Raw genomic sequence first — 21779 nt, forward strand, 5'->3', positions numbered from 1 at the left:
CCTCATGAGGAGAGTTCCCTGGAGCAATCAGCTTGATTTCAAATATTAGTTGGGTCTCTGCAGTACCTCTCATAGTAGCGATCATGGCAGTCGGGACAGCAGACTAAATTCCCTGAAATTTAGAATCCTCACCAAAGATGCATCAGATGTGTCCCATTGGTTCTGCCGTGCCTCTCAGCCTTCAGCAGGCACCAGGGTCACCTGGGGACTTGTAAATGGCAGATTGCTGGGCCCGGCCCCCAGGGGTTCAAAGTCAGCGGGTCTGGGGTGGGGATTTGCATTTTCAGCAAGTCTCTGTCGATGCTGCAGCCGCCTCGAGGACCAGAGCTTGAGAAGCAGTGCATTTGCCTGTCTCTTGAGAGGAAGAACCATCTCTGGCCACCCCCACCCCCCACCCCGCCACCCCTCACTCCCCACCCTCCTAGTGCCCAGCACATACTTACCTCTCAATAGCTGACAAGAGCAAGAGTACAAAGAACTTATTTGGGACTTACTGTGTGCTAGTCCCCGTGTTAAGAACATTGCGAAGATTCTCCTCGAATTCTCACATCTCTATCGGGGAGATACCAACCTATGTCCCCATTGTACACAGAGAACTATGGAGCCTGGGAGAGGCTAACTAACCCACAGTCACATGGCCAGTATGTAGTGGGGCCAGGAAAGATGTTTTGGGGGTTGAACCGAAACACTAAGATCCTTGGACAACGTTCTCTTTTTTTGTGTGTGATCATTTTCAAGTTCTTACCCAATCCTTGCCAAGGATAAACCCAGAACTATTTTAAAAGGAGAAAATTCTACACAAATTCAACAGAAAAACTTTGAAACCGATATTGAGAGAGAAAAAAAAATATTGACCGAACTTGCCTTTGCAAATACTACTTTTTTTTCTTTGCAGTTGCTAGACATTTTCCCATGGACCCAGACGTCTAGGAAATCAGACGTGGGGCATTTATCAGAACCTCTTGTAAAGACTCCTTTTGCTCCAACTGAGGTGAACATCATGATAACCTTTGCTTGGTGTGAGCAGCTGTCACTAGGAAAAAAGGTCCTCAAAAGCGGCCGATGAGTCACTCAGAAAAACAGAACCCCTTTGCAAGGTTTTCCCAGTCTGTGCCTTCTAAATCGGCCAAAAGTCTGAACTTGTCGCTGTGCGGAGTCTTATCTCCTGTCTTCATTATAAACAGTCCTCCTGAGAGCTGAACCAGCAACCGACTGGTCAAAGCTGGGGATGGCGACCTTAGAAGAACAAGACAACTGGAGAGGCTTGCCGGGCAGATAAATGCCCTCTCTGTGTCACCAGAAGAACGGTTTGAGAAGATGTCCTGCTGGGAACTACCGTGGTGTTTTAGACAGGGTGGCCATTAGCATTACAGTGAGAATCAAATGCCGAAGTTCTCTTCAAACAGCTTGTAGTCTCTTACTTACTCCCCTCCCCTTCCCTCCCCCAAACAGCGAGGAGAAACAATCACCAAATGGTCCTTGTTCTGTTGATTTGTTTATTCCAGCTGTCTTTAGTGGGAAACTGATCAGATCCCACCCTGCTGTGATCTGTATCTGGCACTAAGGCAATCCTAGATGCCAGCCTCCGTCTGTTCCTCCCAGCCCGCAAACTCCTGGGATTCTGTCTGTTCCTCCTTTGTAAAAGTCAGGATTCTGCTTCCACTGTTTAATTTCCTAGTTAATGATTGTCAAGAAACTGGCGTGTGACTGCAAGGAAATGTTGCAGAATGCAAAAGGCTTTTTGCCTTTGCAAGTGAGACTCTCTGGGTGAGTCTCCTAGGTTACTCCCTTTGGTCCTGTGGTTAGACTCTAGGAAGATTTATGGTGTAAGTGGTCTTCCCTTGCCTTTGTCCCTACCATGCCTAGCAGCAACGGGAGCCTCAAGGAAAGGAAATGAAGTTTCTGTACGTTTTCTACAAGCAGAGCACAGTCAGATTGGATTCAGACTCTGGCTCTGCCACTCATTGGTTACTCTATCGTCCTCTGCCTCGGTTTTCTCACCTCTAAAGTGAGGACGGTGGTAGTACCCAGTTCCTAGGGTTTCATGAGAATTAAGTGTTAATGCTTGTGAAGTGCTTAGACAGATTCTGGCATAAATACTCCGTAAGTGCTTGTTGTCATTAGTACTATAAATGCTTAAAAGCAAAGTCAAAGTATCAGCCAGAAAGAAAAACTGTGTGTGTGTTTAGGAGCTGAAGGGACTGCCCAGTGTTTTGGAATCCTTGCCCATCAGGCACTTGGAGGTTAATAGGAGAGACGGGGCGGGCAGGGGGTGGGGGGTGGGGAGTCCTTGGGGGCGCAGTCGGGTAAGCATCTGATTCTTGGTTTTGGCTCAGGTCCTGATCTCACGGTTTCTTGGGTTTGAGCCCCATGTCAGACTCCGTGCTGGCAATGCAGAGGCTGCTTGGGATTCTCTTGGGATTCTGTCTTTCTCTCTCTCTCTGCTCCTCCCCCACTTGCACTCTCTGAATGAATGAATGAATGAATGAATGAATGAACGAACGAACGAACAGGAGAGACAGGACCAAACGTGGACTGAGAGAAGAGTTCACTGAGTTCCACTTATGGATGGGAATTAGGTACTGCACGGCCGTGAAGGAAATGACACTGACTGTGGGAACCTTCCCAGGGCAGAAAACTGCAAGATAACAAATGAAGAAGAGGAAGTGGGAGTTGTCCCCCACTGCTCTGCCTTTTATATTTATTTTGTTTTTTATTTTTAAAAAATCACGAAAGCAGTGAGAGCACCCTGGGGACTGTTTAAAACAGAAGATTAGTCACTTAAGAGTCCCCCACCCAGGGATGACCATTGTTAATTCCTCAACAAATGTCCTGTTTCAGGTTTTTGAGATCACCGGGGCAAACTGGTTATGGGAAAGGAAGGCTCGAATGCCTGTCCGGCTGAGCTACCTCCCCCGGCGGCCTGCCGGGGCTCTGGGTGGGCGGGTGGGTCCACACCAGTGTGCCAGCACGGAGCCCTGGCATTCGTCCAGATTATAACCGACTACGACCCGCCTCCTTTGCCAAGCACACCCGGTTGAGGCAGAGTCTTCTAAGCATCACGTCACACGTAAATTTGCCAAAGAAAGCAGTTATCTCAGTTCTTAGGAAATAGTCAATGATGAACTGGTCTTTCGTTTTTAAGAAATTGGCGGGGGAGGTTAAGTTTTTGTTTTATTTGTTTTGCGTATTTTATCTACACTATGGCACAATCTCATTTTCTGTCTAGAAGCTTAGAAGAACCATGACCGACCCCTCTTTTTCCCTGTTACAGATTACCAGGAGGGAGGCTGTGGAGAGCCCTCTGAGGGTAGACCCAGTCTAGACCCACAGCCCCTATTTAGTTCTGAAATAACAAAGAGATGCGGTGGGTGGGGGATGTTGGTCTTGCTTTTCCAGTGCAGCAGAATATCCCATCTTCTCAAACAAAGGTATCCGCTCAGACGGCTGTGCTCTTTTATAGACGTTGGTGAAAATGGTAATCCTGGGAGTGGATTTATTCAAAGGTCATTAAACAAGTCTGAGTTTCGGGCACTCAACCTCCTGAAAAGCTAAATGAGCCATGTGACTAAACTTTGCCAGTTTCATTTGCATGTTTTATATTGTATAGATCCTACTTTTGTCCCCTGAAACAAACAAGAGGGCTGTACTCCAATTTTTGCCTTCTTTATATGCATCTTTATATAATCACTGGTTGATCCATTTTGTTAATTTCTAATGTTCTGTACAGACTTGTCCAAATGTCTGCAGTGGGACCAGATGTTACTAGAATGTTATCAGCTTTTTTTTTTTTTTCCTTTCTCATCCGAGCCAAATTTGTAAGAGCAAGTCCCTCATTGGGGTCAAGGATCCGAAAAGGGATGAAATTCACAGGGGAATAAAGGGTAGAGGCAAAGGGAGAGGTGGTAGAGAAGGTAGTGGCAAAGCGGGATCTCTCTCCTCTGCCCCCAAGTGGCTCCATTGTCTCCTCCCCCCTCCTCCCTTCCAGTGTCCGCTGTAAGGCTCCCATTTCCTGCTCCCCCATAACTTAAGCCTGCACAGCACGTAGAGGTGGCCACAGAGGCACTGACTCTGGGGCTGGCGTGTGATGGTCAGAACCCACCTCTTCTGCATTCTTCAAGAATGCAGTCTGTGGGCTCCCCGTGAGGGAGCTGCTGCTTCTAACAGAAGTGGGGGGAGAGGACCCTTGAAGCATCCTCTCGTTCGTTCCTAACGAGAGTCTCCTAATTGCACTGGGAAAAGAAAATTGGAAGGGACGTTTGGAGCCTGAGGGTGCGGGGAAGGGGCAGAGGGGAGACAAGGGTGAGAGGAAGAGTGTTTGCCTCTTTAACAGAAGCTGGTGAGTGATCAGGTTAGGAAAGGGGGAGAGGGGGTGTACTTTGAGTTTCTCCTTCAGCACAGATAGAAAATGCAAATGACCCCTTGCGGGGAGCCCATGGAGCAGTCCATGGAGCAGCTGGCTTTCCTCCACACTCTGTAATAGTTACCAGTTAGAGATCCAGTAGGTTTAAGGACCCGGGGAGGGTTAGGGAGAGTTGTCAGTCCTCCCAGCTGAATAACCAGGGAATTTCTTCTTCATATGTGGCTAGGATCTTCATGATTCAAGGGATGGAAGTTTCTCTTGCTGGGAGTAGGAAGGAGGAGAGAGGTCATTTTGGAGGTGAGGAACAAGGAAGAAGGCAGAAGTGCTTTGGGCAACCCAAGGGAAAGGTGCCAGAAGGCAGGAGAAAAGGACACAGGAAGCCCAGCACTCTTCTCGAAAAATAATAGATGCTCCATAAACATCTGGTCAATTAGTTGGCAAGTCAATAAAAGGATGAAAAGAGGTGAAAGGGAGCCCACTCTGGAATGTGGATTTCAGATCCTCCCTTTTCCCAGAGACGACTGTCCCTGCAGCTGGGAGCAAGTGTCTGGTTCAGCTTCAGGCCCCCCCCCGCCCCCCCCCCCCGTGGTTCCTGGAGGGATGGGGATAGAGCAGGGGAGGCAGGTGGGAGTCTTGCACCCTCCCCGCTGACCCAGCCTAGACATGACTGGAGGCTTCCTCCCCCCACCTCCAGGTCTGTTGTAAGATCCTGCTGCAATTCTGTTCCCTTCTCGGCCCTCTTGCGCTGCAGAGGCGGCCTTGAGGGGTGGAGGCAGGGCTGTCTGGAGGCTTCTCTGCTGTGTTGTGAGTCCGGGAGAGGCATCTGGAGGTGGATGTGGCCCGGGGCCTCCGGAACACTTTGTCACGGCATCCAATTAACTAGAGACAGAGGGGCCTGAGGTCAGATCTTGGTCTCATTACCGCCAGGCTCTAACCAGCTGGAGTTACTAACAGATGACTCCTCAGTAAATGTTGGACTTGAGTCATTTTCTAAAGCTGGTGACAGTCAGTGTTCCTTCTGGAGTTTCCCTAGACAGGAACAGGGGAAAGAGGGCAAAAATAGGCACATTACTTTCATTATTAACTTGGCAGCTCTTTGCTAATCTGTACCACGAAGCTTCTCTCTCCCTCCCCCTCCCTCCCTCTCTCTTTCTCTCTCTCTGTCTCTCTCTCTCTCTCTCGATTGTAATAGGAGGACCAGAGGTTATGAAGCCAAACAGAAATGGGTTGGAATGCCAGCACTTCCATGATCTTACCTGTGGCCTTGGGGAAATCCCCAACTCACCTGAGACTCGGTTCCAGGGTCTGTAAAGTTACTAATGTTCACCTCATCGTGTTGTTTGAGGATTTAATTAAATAATACCAAAAGTGGCAGCAGAAATGCCAGTCAGTCATGGCAGGAAAGGGGGACACTTGAAGAATGTTTCATAAAGGAATTATTTACAAAGGTGTAGGGACACCACCTCCAGGCTAGAGGAGGAACCTGAGAGGTCATTGCCAGAAACCCGGAGGCAGAGACAGCTGCCTTGTAGGTGCTGTGACCTTTAGTCAAGGACAGCCAGCCCACAGTGCCTCCAGCCTGACCTCATCCCTCCCTCCCTTCCTCCCTCCCTCCTTCCTTCCAGGCTGGGCTGGGCTCCCCATCGTGCAAACCCAACCAGAAGCCTGAGGGCACAAAGGCAGCCACTGGGGACACAGCAGGCTGGAGAAGGGTAACCCTAGGAAGGAAACAGAAGATATCCAGCACAGGAAGCGTTCAAGAAATGAACATTGTGACAAGTCACTTCAAGTTCAGTTTAGATCCCTCTAAACCTGTTTTCCCACAAAGCGTTAGTCCATCCCTGCGCATATAGGATGTGCCAGTGTTTGCTGAACAGTAATGAGGTTCCGGAAGGGGCATAAAATATTGACTTGTGAGCAAGCATAACATTTGCATTGAATGTAACGTTAAAGTATGATGATATACATTTAAATTGCACATCACAGATGGGAAAAAAAGCATCAAGTCTGTTATGGCTTTATTCATTCCTTGCTTTTCGCTCTGAGTTGAGTTTGCATCCAAGCACTTCTTCCTCTGTTGGCAAAATGACAGTGTAATTAACTAACAGCACTCACAGATAAATGACTGTAAATTGCTTTGTAATCAGAGGGCCAACCCCTGCCTCACACTGTCTCTGGTGTCTGCGAGTCCCTTTGAAGTTGGAGGGGGAGACTCTGGATGGAAGGAACCTCTAACATATCAGTTGTAAACCCTAGGGTCCGGCGGTGTCGGGAGAATAAAGCGCCCTCCAACAGGCAACACGGTAGGGGTCCATTCCAGCAGTCCAGACCAGTAGGTACCCTTGCCCATAACCTGGACTCCTCGATGGCCAATCAGGCATCTTCCCACGCTCTGTGGGGCCGTCTGCCTATGTGCACTTGTCAAGCCCTGGAGAGGAAATGACATCCAGGGCCTGTTCTGACCTCTGCCTCTGCCGGTTCTGTTGGGAACTTACCTAACCTGCTCTGTAAAGATTTCAAAACATTTTAAAGCACCAACTTAAATTTATTCTAAGCCCAATGCTCGGTCAGATTTTTCTGGCTTCTGGTTAGCTGTTTGAAGAGCGGGATAAAGCTGAGAGGTAACTGAGTAGCAGGGCAGAGCAAGCAGGAGGGTCCGTTGGATGCTGCCCAGGCCTCATGTAGCTTACTAGCAATTAGCCTGTCCTTCCTTGTCCTAAATTACAGTTTTACAACCTAGCTGGTCCCCGGCCCATGAATCTGCATTTTTAAAGCTCCCCATTGATATGGACATACAGCCTTGTTTGTTGGAAACCGGATTCCTTGGAGTGAGAGAAGCAAAAAATATATTCAAGGAGGATTTTAGCATCAAAATGTCCTACCTTATAAGAAAGTGCTTACTTTCCACTAAAAATATGACGTAAAGGTCAGCCTTTAGTGTATCTTATTTCTGGAATGATTAATTTTGTGCTTACCTTTCCAATACAATGACATTTTTACTACACATGGATCTTTAAACCTGGTAAGAAAACAAGTGATCTAAAAACCTTTTTATTTTTTCTGCCATTCAAAATTAAATTATGTTCTTTATTTAGGATGATAAATAAATGGTTACACTAAAGTTTCAGGAGAGCAACGATCTAATGTGACCACAGCAGACGCTGGGCTAACTCAACACCAGGGGACCAACCCTCTTTTGTGTCACCCTGAGGCTCCCGGCCATCAATCTACTGAGACCCTCTAATGACCGTTTATGTTACTTTAAAAGGTGACTTCTGCAAGGCAGGCCTTACATCCAAAGTCCTGGTGGTATCTACTGAAAAGAGAGACCGTCTGAACTTTGGTGGCAATGTCCACTTTGCACAGCCCACGCTAAAATATTGAGGGTCAGAAGAACATCCAATGATCAAAGAATTTAGTGGGAAATCTGTCCTGCGTGGGAGGGAGGGAGCAAGAATCCAGCCTGAACTTTAATCCTTAAATTCCCACGGTCTATCCTTTTAAAGTTAACTTTTGTGTTTCAGGATTTAAAGTTAACACACACACACACACACACACACACACACACACACACACACACACATTGGGGCCTGTCTGGAGAGACGTTAAGGCTGTGTCAGAATGTCTGGAGAGATGTTTAAGGCTGTCAGAAGAGCCCAAGGTTCTTTGCAGCCCTCAGAGCTAGCACTAAAGACCAGACACTCGCTGGAGGCCTAAGCAAATTAGAAACTTTAATTAGAAAGTGTTGGTTTGTTCTGCTCAACAGTCACCTGTCTGATTCCCCTGATGGTACCTGCTGACGCTGACGTTGGATGAGATGGATGGTGCTCTGTGTCTGGGGCAGAAGGAAGAGCCAGTAGCTTCTGATCCCTGCAAGGATTTCTGGCTATTTCTGCCTATATACTCAGTGTGCCCAATTTACGTATCATTTATTTATCATTCAGGACTTACAGCAAATTTTTGTCAGGCATGCTTCCTCCTAAGAACGGAGCCAGTCGCACCCAGCTCCTGTCTGGGGAGTGATACCGATCATTCCCCCGTCCTGGGGACCAAAGCCCATCAATGGCTCTGGGACCAAAGTGGTGGATTAAAAATCCCGTGAACCTGGCCAAGAGGTCAGGGCCCGAGAGGGCCCCAGAGTCCTAGCCCTGTGCTGCTTCCTGATGATCTGTTGTCTTTTCCTGAAGCAGAAAATCACCTCCCGCTCCCCAGCATTTGGGGAAAGTTCAAAGAGGTGGGTGAGGTGGCCTGGAGGCTGCCCCACCCCACCCTTTCCTTCAGGATGTTTTCTTTCTGCCCAGTGCTGGCAGTGAACCCTCAGGCTGACCTCATCCCCAGTTTCAGGGCCTGTCATTGCTGGAGGCATGTTTGCACCGAGCTCTATGTGTGCCCAGCGGCTTGTGTGAGCGAACCGTGCCAGGGAAATAAGTGCCCATAAGTGCCCAGGAGTCCACACCGGAGAGCCACCGGCTGATGCAATAGAGAGTGGCTTTGCACAAAGAGGCTAATGGTTCTGGTGACTCAGTGAACAGAGCCCAGACCTTCGCGGTCAGAAGGAAAAATCCTGCCAGTACTCAGTATGAGCCAATATGGACACCGACCTATAACTGGATTGAAAAGGAGACTGCTTAGCAAACATGAGTCGAGCCACTGTCCCAGGGTCCAGCCAGGAGAAGAGAAAGCATGAACAGAGAAGAGAGAAAATGAGAAAAGGTCAGAAATAAGGCAAAAGTAAAGCTGAGAATTCTAGAAGCACATGGAAGGAAGAGTAACTTTTCTGATTTATTGGCTACGTTTCACCTCATCTTTGAGTGTCATGAGAGCAAGGTGTTTCTCAGACAAGACGAGACGCTTAAAGGTGGCCAGCTTTGTAGGATTAATCGTCCCAAATCCACGTTCCCTAAGCAGATAAGTAGATAGTTCTTTGTGCTGATAGCACGCTGAAGGTTTAACTGTTTTTCAGGATAAAACCGACCACATGTGAAGAAGTGACCACTTATCGCGTAACTGAGGGGACAGAAACCAACAGAATCTGTAAACACACTGTCGTCCTGGACATAAATAAAGGTCTGTTCAGATGTTGACGGCTTTTAAAATTCTTTACTTTTTTCTCTATAGGCTTTACTTATGTAACTAAGGAGCTGGGACTCTCAGCAGGTGAACTTGCTGGAAAGAAAGCTGTGGGGAGCTCTGCAGCAATCCTGTATCATCCTGATTCACCTGTGTATCTTCATAGACGTCCCTGTATGCTCACAAAGAAATCCTAAAGGACAATGATTTTTTTTTTTTTTTTTTTTTTTTTTTAAGAAAGAGAGCGAGCCAATGTGTGTGTGAGGGAGGGGCAGAGGGAGAGAGGAAGACTCTTAAGCAGGCTTCATGCCCCGTGGAGAGCCTGATGAGAGGCTCAATCCCATGACCCTGGGATCATGACCTGGGCTGAAATCAAAAGTCAGATGCTTAATCGACTGACCCGCCCGGGCGCCCCAAGGACAAGGATTTTTCAGTGAGCAAATTCAAAAGATTTTCCCAAACACTTGAAAGTAATCCAGGAAAGGAACTGCACTTGAACATACTGCATTTGGAAAGGAACGCTTGGAACAAAGGCTGCGTTGTAACGTCCACTTAGTGGCCACTTTGAGAAAAACCAACGTTTGCTTGAGCTTTTAAGTTTTTGTGCATTTGTTTACAGCAAAAAAGAGGAGAATTCATACCATGCTCTGGGCAAACCTTGCCCGTGTCCCATCAAATAGTCCTCGTGCTTGTTCCTTCGTGCACACACCAGTGTCCCTCCTCTCTGGGCCCCATGAGGCATGGACTCAATCCACAGAACCATCCCAACTTACCCGACCAGGACACTGGACTGTCTCCCCACCCAGAGAGCACTTGGAAGCCATGGGGTCTTGTCTCATTCACCTCGGCATCCCCGTTTCCCGGAAAGACCCCAAGATCAAGGCATGTCCGACAAAGGCCTTTTGTGCTACTTCCGGATACCCAGGAGGTCAAGTCTGGAGGCGCAAAGGTTGGGGTTTTTACAGGCCATTCCAATTGCTCGTGAGAACGTGTATTTTGGTTTACGGAGGACCACCTACTTGAAACGGGAACTATAACAAAATCCAGGGTGGATACAGCTTTCACGGAGTCGTATTAATTACTTTCGTGGAGTGTCGGCCCTCTAACACTTCCTTGAAATAGTTTTGCTGAGAAACGGGCAACAATCGGAGAACCTGGCTCTCCCGGGATATTGTAACCGTTTTGGGGGTGGGGAACCGGGGTGAGAGAGGACAAGGCGATGAGGAGGCCGGGAGACGACGCGGCCACCCACAATAAGCGAAGGTGGAGGAGAGAGGAAAGCCGTCGCAGCAAACACGGCCGACCATCCCCGGTTCACGACAGCTCAGGTTTGCGGCTGGGTGCCAACGTGCCCAGCCTAGTACCTCCGGCCTCCCAGACGCCCTCGCGGTTAGGCTTGACCAGCTGACACGCTTCAGCCAATGAGGTGCGAGAGGGGTCGCTGGGCGGGGCCTCCAGGAACGCTTCGGAAAGGAGAAGTAACTGATAGCCGCCATGTTGGCTTTCGCCGCCTGCCCTTCTTCGTGGAACACGGAGCTAGTGCCTCGGCGGTGGCAGTCATTTTGCCACCGCAAGGAGGAAGACGACGTGCGAAGTGTGACTGAGCAGAAACAGAAAGAGCCTGGAACCCGCGGACGGCATGGAGCTGCCATGTCGGCCCTGGATGTAACGGGAGAGGAATGGACCGCTGTTGGGCTCAGCCACCCCACGCAGGCTTCGGAAGGTCCGCAGGGCTGGCCGAACGCAGTCCTGACGTGCGCGGGGCTGGACAGAAAGGACCCAGAGCCCGAGTCCCAGCCCTGCTTCCGGGCCTTCCTGTGAGTGTGCGACCTCGGTCCGTCGTGTACCCGAATGCGAAACTGGGGGGGGAGGAGAAATCGCCGTCCTGACACCCCCACGGGCCGTTTTAAAGTCCAAAAGTTAGTTGAACACATTTCAGAAGCATAGTGTTATATATAAAGTATTAATCCCTTTCCTACTAAGGCACGAAAAGGGGTTAATATGACGGGAACGGGCTTAGGAGAAAACATTAGGAAGGTGCGGTATTTGGAATTCGAAGTCTCGGAAAGGCGACTTCAAGGGGTTCCCATAAAAGGAAACTTCTTAGAAGTCGGGGCCAGATTCTTTCATTTTCATTCCCTCTGTCGTGACTGTCGTGTCTGTGAGGCTGGATGTGCCAGCCTCACAAAGTAGGCCCTGATAATTCGGTTTCATCTGGAAGCGAGGCGGAAGTCGGTACTTGAAAGCAGGACAAACCTAGGACGCGCCCGAGGGAACTGAAGCTGCGGGGCAGGAAGTCCCGGGAAGGGAAGGGAAGGGAAGGGAAGGGAAGGCCGGGAGGCGGGAGGCAGCGGAAGAAGTTGCTAAAAGCCTCCTCCCCTCGCGGGCCGAGGGCTGCGGACTGACCACCGAACCCGAACCCCCGCAGGTTCTTGAGCAGGAAAAGGGACGTAAAGGAAACGATGTCCTAGCACTGCGATCTGGCAAAGGGTGACTGGTTCCTAGAGACAGCAGAGAAGGGGGGAGAAGACGGAAGGTAGACAATGGAGTTAGCATTTGCCTGTGGATTCAGAGCTTACAAAACTGTGTTAGATGAACGGGAAACTAGTACACGGGAAAAAAAAAAAAAGCTTATGGTTGGACATATGGTAGGTTGGTTTTGATGCTGAGAGCTAGAGAAAAATCACGGATGGACCCACATCGTGCTCTGTGTTCTTCTGGCCCTATTCTTTTTTTTTTTTTTTCTTTTTTTTTTTTAAATGTTTGTTCATTTTCTAGAGAGAAAGACAGCATGAGTGGGGGGGCGGGGGCGGAAAGAGAGGGAGACACAGAATGGGAAGCAGGCTCCAGGCCCCGAGCTGTCAGCACAGAGCCCGACGCAGGGCTCGAACTCAGGAACCCTGAGATCATGACCTGAGCTAAAGTGGGACGCTCAACAGACTGAGCCACCCAGGCGCCCCTCTTCTGGCCCTATTCTTGGGCCTGAGTTCTAGGAGCAGGTCTCTGTCTTCATCTCGAGGTGTAGGATTTCCTCTAGACCCCAGTTTTCTCAAACAATCCCTGTGCCTGGGTCTCTCGTTTGCTAATTCGTCAAACGCTGGAGTCAGAAACCTTGCCTCTGATCCCCAGTCCGGTGGTAGGTGCCCTGCTAGCCCGGCCAAGTTCCCCGAGGTTCACTGCCTGGCTGCCCGTCTGAATCTAAGAATGCTTTCAGCTCCAGAGGCCCCATCGCAGGGTCTGTGTGTGTTGTCCATCTGCCCAAGCACTGTTAGGGCGACTATTTCACCCTCAGTGTGAGGAGCAGACATTTAGAAGCTCCAAGGAGGTTGGAAGGGGATCTAAAACGCAGAGAGGGCTCTGGTCCCAGGTCTCATTCGTGTGGCTGTCTTGGGGCAGAGATGGTAGGTGATGGCTTCCCTCTTGCCACATCTAGGTTCCCATGGCTTGGAAATGGAGGTGGGGGATCCAGAAGTTGCTACATCTCGGTATGTAGATAAGCAGAGAGAGCTGGTGGGCCCGTGAAAGACTTGGTGTTTGACAAGAGGACACAGCACACATGGGTGTTACCGCTGAGGGGAGGGAGGGAAGCCAGCATCCCTGATGGACTCCCGCACATCCCAGTGGATGGGTGGTCCAGCAGCAGGTGCAGCCAAGAGACACGGGTGCCCAGAGACCAAGGGGATGAGACTGTGAGGCCTGTGTGGACCAGGTGGTAACACAGAGGTCAGCCACTCTCCCCTCCTGCCCCCCGAAACCTGCCCTATGCCCAGATGGTGCACAGGGAATGGGAAAGAGAAACTTGAAACACTGAGGATTCACCCCAGAGAGACCGAGTCAGTGTGGTAGAGCCAATTACAGCCACAATAACTGTGCTATGCTTTTTTTCCCCTCAGTGGAGATTGTGCTCTCAGGACATTTGAGATCAATTTTAGGAAACAAAGTTACATTTCTGTATGTCTGCAACATTGTATGTAAATTGCAACACCAGCACCCACAGCTTCAGAAGGGCTCATTTCAGTGGGCACAGGGAAGACTGACAGAGTTAGAAATGGAACCTCCTACTGAGGGGGGGCAGGTGCTAGATACACCTGATGGTCAGGGAAGAAAAGCAGGTCATGGGATAAGCAGGGGATAAGCCAGGGATAAGCAACAGGTGGTGGGTGGACCAAAAGGTGTCCTAGGGTTCCCTAACAGGTGGGCAGGTGGAGAGGCTGAGCAGAGAGCTCCAGAGACTGTAGCAGATGGTGGGGACTGGGGCACTGGCCCCACCCACAGAACCGGGGCAGAGGGCAGGCAATAGTTCAGGGCCACACAAAGGAAAATGGCAAAAGAAAGCAGAGTTTTGGTCCGAAGGGGCAAGGGAACAGGACAAGTTATCAAGCCAGGGACATAAGCACTGGAACTACATCTGGTGCGGATGTGGCTTCCAGAAGAGGATGCAACCCAGTGTTGGACCAGACAGACAGCACATCGCCTGGGAGTTTCACTAGAGCTTCTTAGTTTTCCTGGTCCGGGAGACAGCTGGCTCCAGATCCTGGTGTAAGGCTGACTGCACAGACTTTCCAGGGCCATGTGGGATTTGTGGTTGCTGGCAGAAAGTCGAGAGTGGGTAGGGACAGGTATCAAATGGTCCAAAGTGAAGACAGAGGTAGAGTGGTGCCTGGGTGAGACCCTGCCTGGCAAACTAAGCGAAGGGAACTTCGGAAGCCGTGTGATTGGTTGTGGCTTCAGGCCCGATGAATTCCCCCCACACACCTTAGGATGTCTGGGCCTTTTTCCAAGGAGTGAGCAGGTAGACAGTACCTGCTGGAGTTGTTATGTTGGTCTCAGGGGCCTGTCCAAGTCGTGAATACCCAAGTGCCCAGCCGTCTTCCCAGTGAGTAGTCTTGCCCTGGGATCCCCGGGGGATCTGGTGTGCAGCTCAGGGACAGATAAGCCCTGGGACTAACTTCTGCCTGTGGTTTATCAAAGGGGCGGGTGGGGAAACACCTGCTAATTGGAGGTTGAACCAATTGCCAGAGTGGCGGTTTAGGCCAGGCGTAGATCTGCAAAGGGATCCCCTTGGGAAGTGCTTCCAGGAGAGAGGAGACAAGACAGTGGCTAGGGGGAGAAGAGCAGGGAACACCAGTGGAGACCCTGGATGTGTCACTGTGGTAGACCGAGGTTCTAACTGGTTTAAGGACCACTGACCTCTAGAAACTGATGAAACACTAAAGACCTTTTCCCAGAAGAGCAAGCACACTTGCTCGTATGCATGAATTTCAGTGGAGTCGGGAACATTCTTTGAAGGATCTTCCCTCCCCAAGAGACATTGTTCTTCAGCAAGACAGCTACTGAGTCCAAACTTTTCAGCCATTGCAGATAGAATAAGAAGGGGCAGCAAAGTAGCTCAAAATTTCACCTGAGATTCATGAGAGGTTAGATATGACATATTTAGAGCTGAAAGCGACCTTTGCCATCTGTGGGAAACTTGGGTCTTTGATCTGGAGAAGTAAACCCTGGACGTGGCCTTGGGCGTCTGAAGCTGTGGGTCACAGTCTTGGCCCTGGTACTTGTTCAACTAAGACCTGAGCTGGTCACTCCACCTCTCTGGGTCTCAACTTTCTCATCCACGAGAGGGGGCTACTCTCTGATGTACGGGGTCCTGGTAAGGTTTCACTGAGATGATACAGACGACAGCGGAACTCTTGGCAAAAGATGATGTTCTGTGGGAAATGTAAATTATGTCACCAAGTCACCTGCCAGCTTGTGGCCCACAAGGACGAGACTTGGCCCTTCTGAGCCCAGCAGTGTTGCCCTCAGACCCCCCTTGTTTCCCCGAGAGCCTGGAGGAAAAACCTGCAGTTTCCTAATTGAAACTCACCGTCCTGGCCATTTGTAGCACCAGCCTTGCCTCCTGGGCCTATAAAACACAAAGCCTCGGTTCACTGGGTTTATGAGCCTCAGGATTGCTTCACTCATTGTTCTGGATTGAATTGTGTCCTCTGAAACCTCCAGTACCTCAAAATGTGACCTTATTTGGAAATAGGGTCCTTGCAGATATAGTTTAGATGAGGTCAGTAGGGTGGGCCTAGGTCCAGTATGACTGGTGTCCTTATAGAAAGGGAAAACCCGGACAAAGAGACGGACACATATAGAGGGAAGATGATGCACACAGACACAAGGAGAAGATGGCCATCTGTGAGCCGAGGACAGAGGCCGGGCACAGATGCTCCATTCGTGGCCCACAGAAGGGACCCTGCCAACACCCTGATCTTAGACTTCTGGCCTCCAGACGGTGAGAAAACAAAATTCTGCTCAAAATTTTAGCCACTCCGTTTGTGGTGCTTTGTTATGGCAGCCTTAGCAAACTACTACCAAAAAAAAACCACCCCAAAAAAATAACAAAAAAGAAAAACCCCAAAATGAAAACCAAAACCAGTTCCTTTCCTTTCTCTCCTTTCTTTCCCTCAGATTTGCAACAATTGGCCAGGAAGCAGCACATCAAACTTAGACAAATATGTATTTTTACTGGAGGTTGAAATTCTGCGTGTCCTATGAAATCGTATTTGTCCAAGGTTAAAATCATCTCCTAAGTTAGGAGTTAGTTCCTTTTACAAAAGACCATCACTCAAGATGCTTCACTTCCCACCTTCCCAGTAAAGTTAGAACTCATTTTCCCCACCCGGGAGATTTTTGCTTGATCCCGAGAATTACTGCAGGATAAAGGGGAACATAATGAAATGCTAATGGTATTTACTGAGGGTAAACACTGGCAAGCTTAGGAGCCTCTGGCATGATTCATTTGCCTGACGGAGACAAGCCTATTTCTCTCACAAAAGTTTGCAAACCTAGCACAATCTGAAAGACAATGGGGACAGGGATACTTCTTTTTAGATCAGTCTTTTGATCTCCGGAAAACAATGCGTTCACTTTCCTGAGCCAAATTAAGAAGTTCTTGGTTGCCTTTAAACAGCAGTGGGCCTCAGAAGCTGTTCAGGGAGCGTTAAGCTCAGCTGAGCCCGTGTGTGGGAGAGAAGTTTTCCTAAGCAGATTATTAACAGGAAATTATTTGTCTGAGGTTCCAAATGGTCTTTCACCGCCAGGCCACAAAAATTCCTTATTTTTAAATGATCATCATGGGCAGAAATAACTAGAATATTCAGAAAATTCACTAGATAAATTCTAATTCTAGACCTCCCAAAGCGAAATTGACGGGCTCGGCTTTGGGGACCACAGTGTCCCCCAGTGCTGTTGACCTCTGGGCCCACTGGGCTTAGACAGTAGCCTCCAGCGCAAGGCTGGCACCCGGTAGGTCCAGAAACGCTGGATGGATTTAGGTGCCATGTGAGCTGATGGAAATTGGATGAAGTACGTTCCGTTACCTTTGAGAGATACGGTCACGCAGCACAGATGTCAGATGCAACACCTTGGCATTGGCGTGCGAACCTGGCAAAGTTATGTAGCCTCCGTGGGCTTCAGTTTCCTCAGAGTAACTTAGCTTCTGAGTCTCTTTGAACCTCGAAAAGGTCATGGCAAAGACTTCCCTCGTGTCACGGTGGAGCGCAAGACCACTACAGACCGAAATGACAAGACATGGGTTCTAGTCCCGGCTTTGCCACCAGTGAGTGAGCCCAGGGGCCCCCTTCGATCTGCAAAATGTTTTGGTGCCTCAGTTTCCTCTTCGGTAAAGTGGGGAGGACTTCTGTGAGAAATCACATCTGTAACAGAGGAAATATCTTTTACTCTGAAGGCTTGTAGAATGGGATCTGTATTACCAGTTTTAAGACTCGAGTGGGATTTTGGAATAAGGCCTCCTTAAATTCAGCTTAAGTAAATTTTTTTTTTTTTTTGGAATGTGTATTTTTGAGAGAGAGAGACAGAGCATGAGTGGGGGAGGGGCAGAGAGAGAGGGAGACACAGAATCCGAAGCAGGCTCCAGGCTCCGAGCTGTCAGCACAGAGCCCGACGCGGGGCTCGAACCCACGAACTATGAGATCACGACCCGAGCCGAAGTCGGATGCTCAACTGACTGAGCCACCCAGGTGCCCCAAAATTCAGCTTAAGTGTTATCAGGAAGGGATAGTAAGTGAGAATAATATTCTCAAGAGGCCATATTGCTCACTATCAAGAAGTGCCTGTACTCTCAGACTTTCATTTGAGCATCTTATGTGCCTCATCACAGAGTGGGTCATCAGACCCAGAAAGGGCTTGGAGGCAGGCAGCTGAACTATTCTATTTTATGAAGTCTGATACTTGGCGATGTGTCCAACCACCTCTTGTTACTGTGTGTTCTTGAAATTTTACTCCTTCCTTTTGGACCCGATCATCAGATGCCCAGAGGTGCTAGTGACAGTATCCCTGAAACAAACTGTTTCTCGGGAGGGTCGTACCAATTCTGCACTTCCTCTAAGACAGTTGTAGCTTGTTAATTTCCCCACAACTGGACCGGCATTGACTATTGACATTAGGCTGAATTTTGCTACTTGAATAAAAGACCTACCACACTGGTCTTTTAATGGGCATTTGCTTCAGTACATTGAATATATTTTTTTCAATGGTTGCTTACCAGTTGTTTGTTTTGGTCCTAAGATATCTTTTTCTATTCTCTATCTATTGGGGTGTTAATGGCTTTCAGCATCTTATTTAATAACATGCTTGGATTACTTTCCTAGGGGTGTCATAATAAATTGCCACGAACTGGGTGCCTGAACGCAAGAACAATTTGTTCTCTCCCAGTTCCAGAGGCTGCAAGGCTGAATCAAGGTATCGGCAGAGCCACGCTGTCTGTGAGGGCCCTGGTGGACTTTCCTAACCTGCCTCTCCCAGCTTCTGCTTGTTGCTAGCAATCTTTGCTGCCCCTTGACTTGTAGACACATCGCTCCCACCCCTGCTTCCATCTTGACACAGCCTTCTCCCTGGTGTCTGTGGACAAATTCCTCTCTTAGAAGGACACCGGCCATGTTAGGACCCACCCTAATCCAGTATGACGTCATCTTAATTTTACTGCATTTGTAAGGACCCTATTTTCTTTCCTATTTTTTTTTTTTTTAATTTAAATTCAAGGTAGTTAACACACAGTGTAGTCTTGGCTTCAGCAGGAGAATCCCGTGACTCATCTCTTACATGTGACACCCAGTGCTCATGCCAAAAAAGTGCCCTCCTCAATGCCCGCCATCCACTCAGCCCCTCCCCCCACCCACCACCCCTCTAGCAACCCTCTGTTTGTTCTTATTTAAGAGTCTCTTATGGTTTGCCTCCTTCTCTGTTTTCATCCTCTTTTTGCTTCCCTTCCCCTGTGTTCATCTGTTGAGATTCTCAAATTCCACACATTAGTGAAATCGCATGTTATTTGTCTTTCTGTGACTGACTTATTTCACTCAGCATGATAGTGTAAGGACCCTATTTTTAAATAAGGTCTAAGGCATTATTAGGACGGAAACCTATTTTCTTTCGAGGGGTGGTACCTTTCAGCTCACAACAATACTGGAAAAGAAAATATGGGCGGAAGGCTCTTCTGATGGGGAAAGAGCAGAAAACTGGCAGGTGAGTGACAGAATCTGAGGACAATCTGTGTAGGTTTATTACCATCTGTTACATCAAGGTAACGGAGAAAGTTACGTGTTTGAAATTTTAAACTATTTGAATTTGAAAAACATATAAAGTAGGTCTCAAGATTTCAGTGCTTACTAACCGCTGGAATTATAAACATCAACTCTGCCAGTCTAGTAAAGTAGAAAGCACATAGCTACATAGAGTCAAGCGCTTGGGTGGTTTCCTGGTTCTGGGCTGCTTAGCTATGTGACTTGGAATCATTTGCTGAATTGACATCATCTATTCTTGTTCCGAAGTCGCTGACATCGAGCCTGATAAAGGGCTCGAACTCAGAAACTGTGAGATCATAACCTGAGATGAAGTCAGACACTTAACCGACCGAGCCACCCAGGTGCCCCTAGGGCTTTTAATTCTAATCTGAGACTAATAACCTATGATTGCAAAGGCCATAATAAGTTAAATCCATTTGCTTCTGTTTTCACGTCTATGTTTGTAGGGGTAAATGGCTCTCCAGCTTTATGGTTACTAAACACAAGCCTGGTAGTTTAGGTTAAAGTTAGTTTATATTTAAAGCGTTGTTATCCTTGAATACTGTGTTGGATTTGGGGAAGGTCTAGAACTCTGTCAGATGCTGAGATGCTCAGATAATCAATCCACACTTTGTTCTTTCCACAGGAAGAGAGGATATTTTCCAAATATAAAGGACTCATTGATGTTGGAAGTGAAACTAGTGATTCAACTATAGAATTTCATCTTCAAAGCACTTTCTAAACAAGAGAGTTGGTGGGACCTGGGGTGAGAGATTCCGGAACCCAATACAAATAGGGTCAGATGTAGAAAGATCCAGAGTCAGCCTCTCTCTGCTGAGGTCAAATGTGCTTGTTGAAAAGTTTGGTTTTATGTGTATTTCTGTTTGTGTGTAGGTCCTTGTGAAACGACTAAAATTAAGCTAGGTATTGTTTGTGGATCTCTGCGGTTCACTGAAGTGAAAAAGCCAAAAATGATGATATAATGAGGCAGTGGGCCCACAAAATCTGGGCTAATTTTCTAAGTTTTTTACTGGTAAGCTATTAAAGAGTTTATATAACATAATGACGGTAGCCTCTGTTAGAACATGAATACTTCAGAGGTGCCTGGCCGGCTCAGTCGGTAGAGCCTGTGACTCTTGATCTTGGGGTTGTGAGTTTGAGCCCCATGTTGGGTATAGAGATTGCTTGAAAAAAAAACAAAACATGAATACTTCATGAGGAAATGGTTTGAGTTCTTTTTATTTTTGCAGCCTTAGTCCCTTGTATACAGGTGGTATTTAATGGATGTTCGTTAAGCAGGTTACAACTAGGGCAACCTATAAAAGTTTTATCTCACCAACTGTGGAGCCTCATTTGGAGAAGAAAAAAGTGAACACCGTCGATTTTTTTTTTTTTTTTTTTTTTTTCTAATTCCTGTGTCGCTTCAGGGACAATAATGTGTTCTGTCAGACCCAACTAACCACCACTTTGGGGAAGTCTGGTATTTTCTTGTCTTCAAAACTGCCCTCTAACTTGCGTTGGCACATGGGGTGTTAGGTCTTCACGTAGCTACTTACCCACCTGGCTCAAGCATCTCAGATGAACTTGGTAGAAACAACCCCTTAAAAAACTGTTTGCAAGGGTGAGCTAACTATGACTTAGAAGTTCTACTCTGGATGTTCCAGCTTGTGTGTGATTATAAAAGGTAGACCAGGCAGTGTTTCCCAATCCCCCCCCCTCTTTTTTTTTCGCTTTTTACCAAAAAAAATCCAGCAAGTTTTTTCCAGTTATGACTCACAGTCCTGGTCTTAGAGCAATTTTGACAGTGTTAATCATTTGTAGGGGATGCTTTTTTTAACCTTTATGTTAAACTAATTTTACACTGACAAAGACGTGGTAAAAATAGTACAGAGTTCCTGTGTATCCTTCAGCAGCTTCCCTAATGTTAACGTCTAACACAACCACAGCACGATGACCCAAACCGGGATATTGACATTGATTCAACACTATTTTTACTAACCTGCAGGCTTTATTCAGAATTTACCATTTTTCCCACTCATGTCCTCTTTCTGGTCGAGGATCCAATCCAACACCCCGCATTACATTCAGTTGTCAAACTAAAGTGTTTGCTCCAAACCATTCCCCTTCTTCAGTCTTTCTGTGTCTTTCATGACCTTGACACTTTCAAAGGGCACCAGCCAGTTATCCCCTCAATTTGGATTTCTCTGATGTTTCCTCACGTTAGGCGGAGGGTATGCATTTTGGGCAGAAATGCCACAGAAGGTACTGCGCCCTTCTCAGTATCTGTAAAAAAATTTCACATTCACGTTTTGTGTGAGTGTGGGAATTTGCTCCTTAAAAGATAATTACTCCCTAAATGTATATATATACATGTATATGTATATGTGTATGTATATGTATATATATATATATTCCCCCCCCCCCTCTGTATTTCTTAGGGATTTGGCATATATATCCCTTAACGACTTAGTTTGGAATCATGATCTATGGAAAGATCCCCTTCGAAGAGCGTGCGTTTCCCTGCCTCTGGGGACACTGGGGAGAAGATGGAGCAGACATGCTTTCTCTTTACCCTGTTAGTAGATTCGTCGTCAACCAGGGGCCTTTTGCTGCTGAGACCGCTGGCGGTCCGTTCCCAGGCTTCGACTGATTACAAACTGCTTCTTCGGTTGGGCTCATCCAGAAGCCGCTGAGACCACGATTTGAGTCTGGGTCACTTACCTGGTGGCAGGGCAGCAAGAGAGGGAAGAAGACTGGGGCGTTTAATCTGCAGCCCCTAGCTG

At 48.0% G+C, this 21779-nt stretch overlaps 1 protein-coding gene and 1 long non-coding RNA gene across 4 annotated transcripts in view; one reads left to right on the forward strand and one right to left on the reverse strand.

Moving 5' to 3' along the window:
• The window catches only part of SPATA13 (spermatogenesis associated 13), a 338414-nt gene that overhangs the window by 142923 nt on the left and 173712 nt on the right, over positions 1-21779 (forward strand). The gene's annotated exons all lie outside the window — the stretch shown is intronic.
• LOC109266161 (uncharacterized) overlaps positions 20402-21779 on the reverse strand; it is a 28712-nt gene continuing 27334 nt past the window's right edge. For both annotated transcript variants that reach the window (XR_002079603.2, XR_002079604.2), the window contains exons 3-4: positions 21569-21717; positions 20402-21279 (exon numbers count right to left, since the gene is read on the reverse strand). This is a non-coding gene — a long non-coding RNA (uncharacterized LOC109266161). The remainder of the gene's footprint in view (positions 21280-21568; positions 21718-21779) is intronic.

The sequence above is a fragment of the Panthera pardus genome, unplaced genomic scaffold, assembly GCF_024362965.1.
Source record: "Panthera pardus isolate Hobbes unplaced genomic scaffold, ASM2436296v1 HiC_scaffold_1, whole genome shotgun sequence".
Taxonomy (NCBI): domain Eukaryota; kingdom Metazoa; phylum Chordata; class Mammalia; order Carnivora; family Felidae; genus Panthera; species Panthera pardus.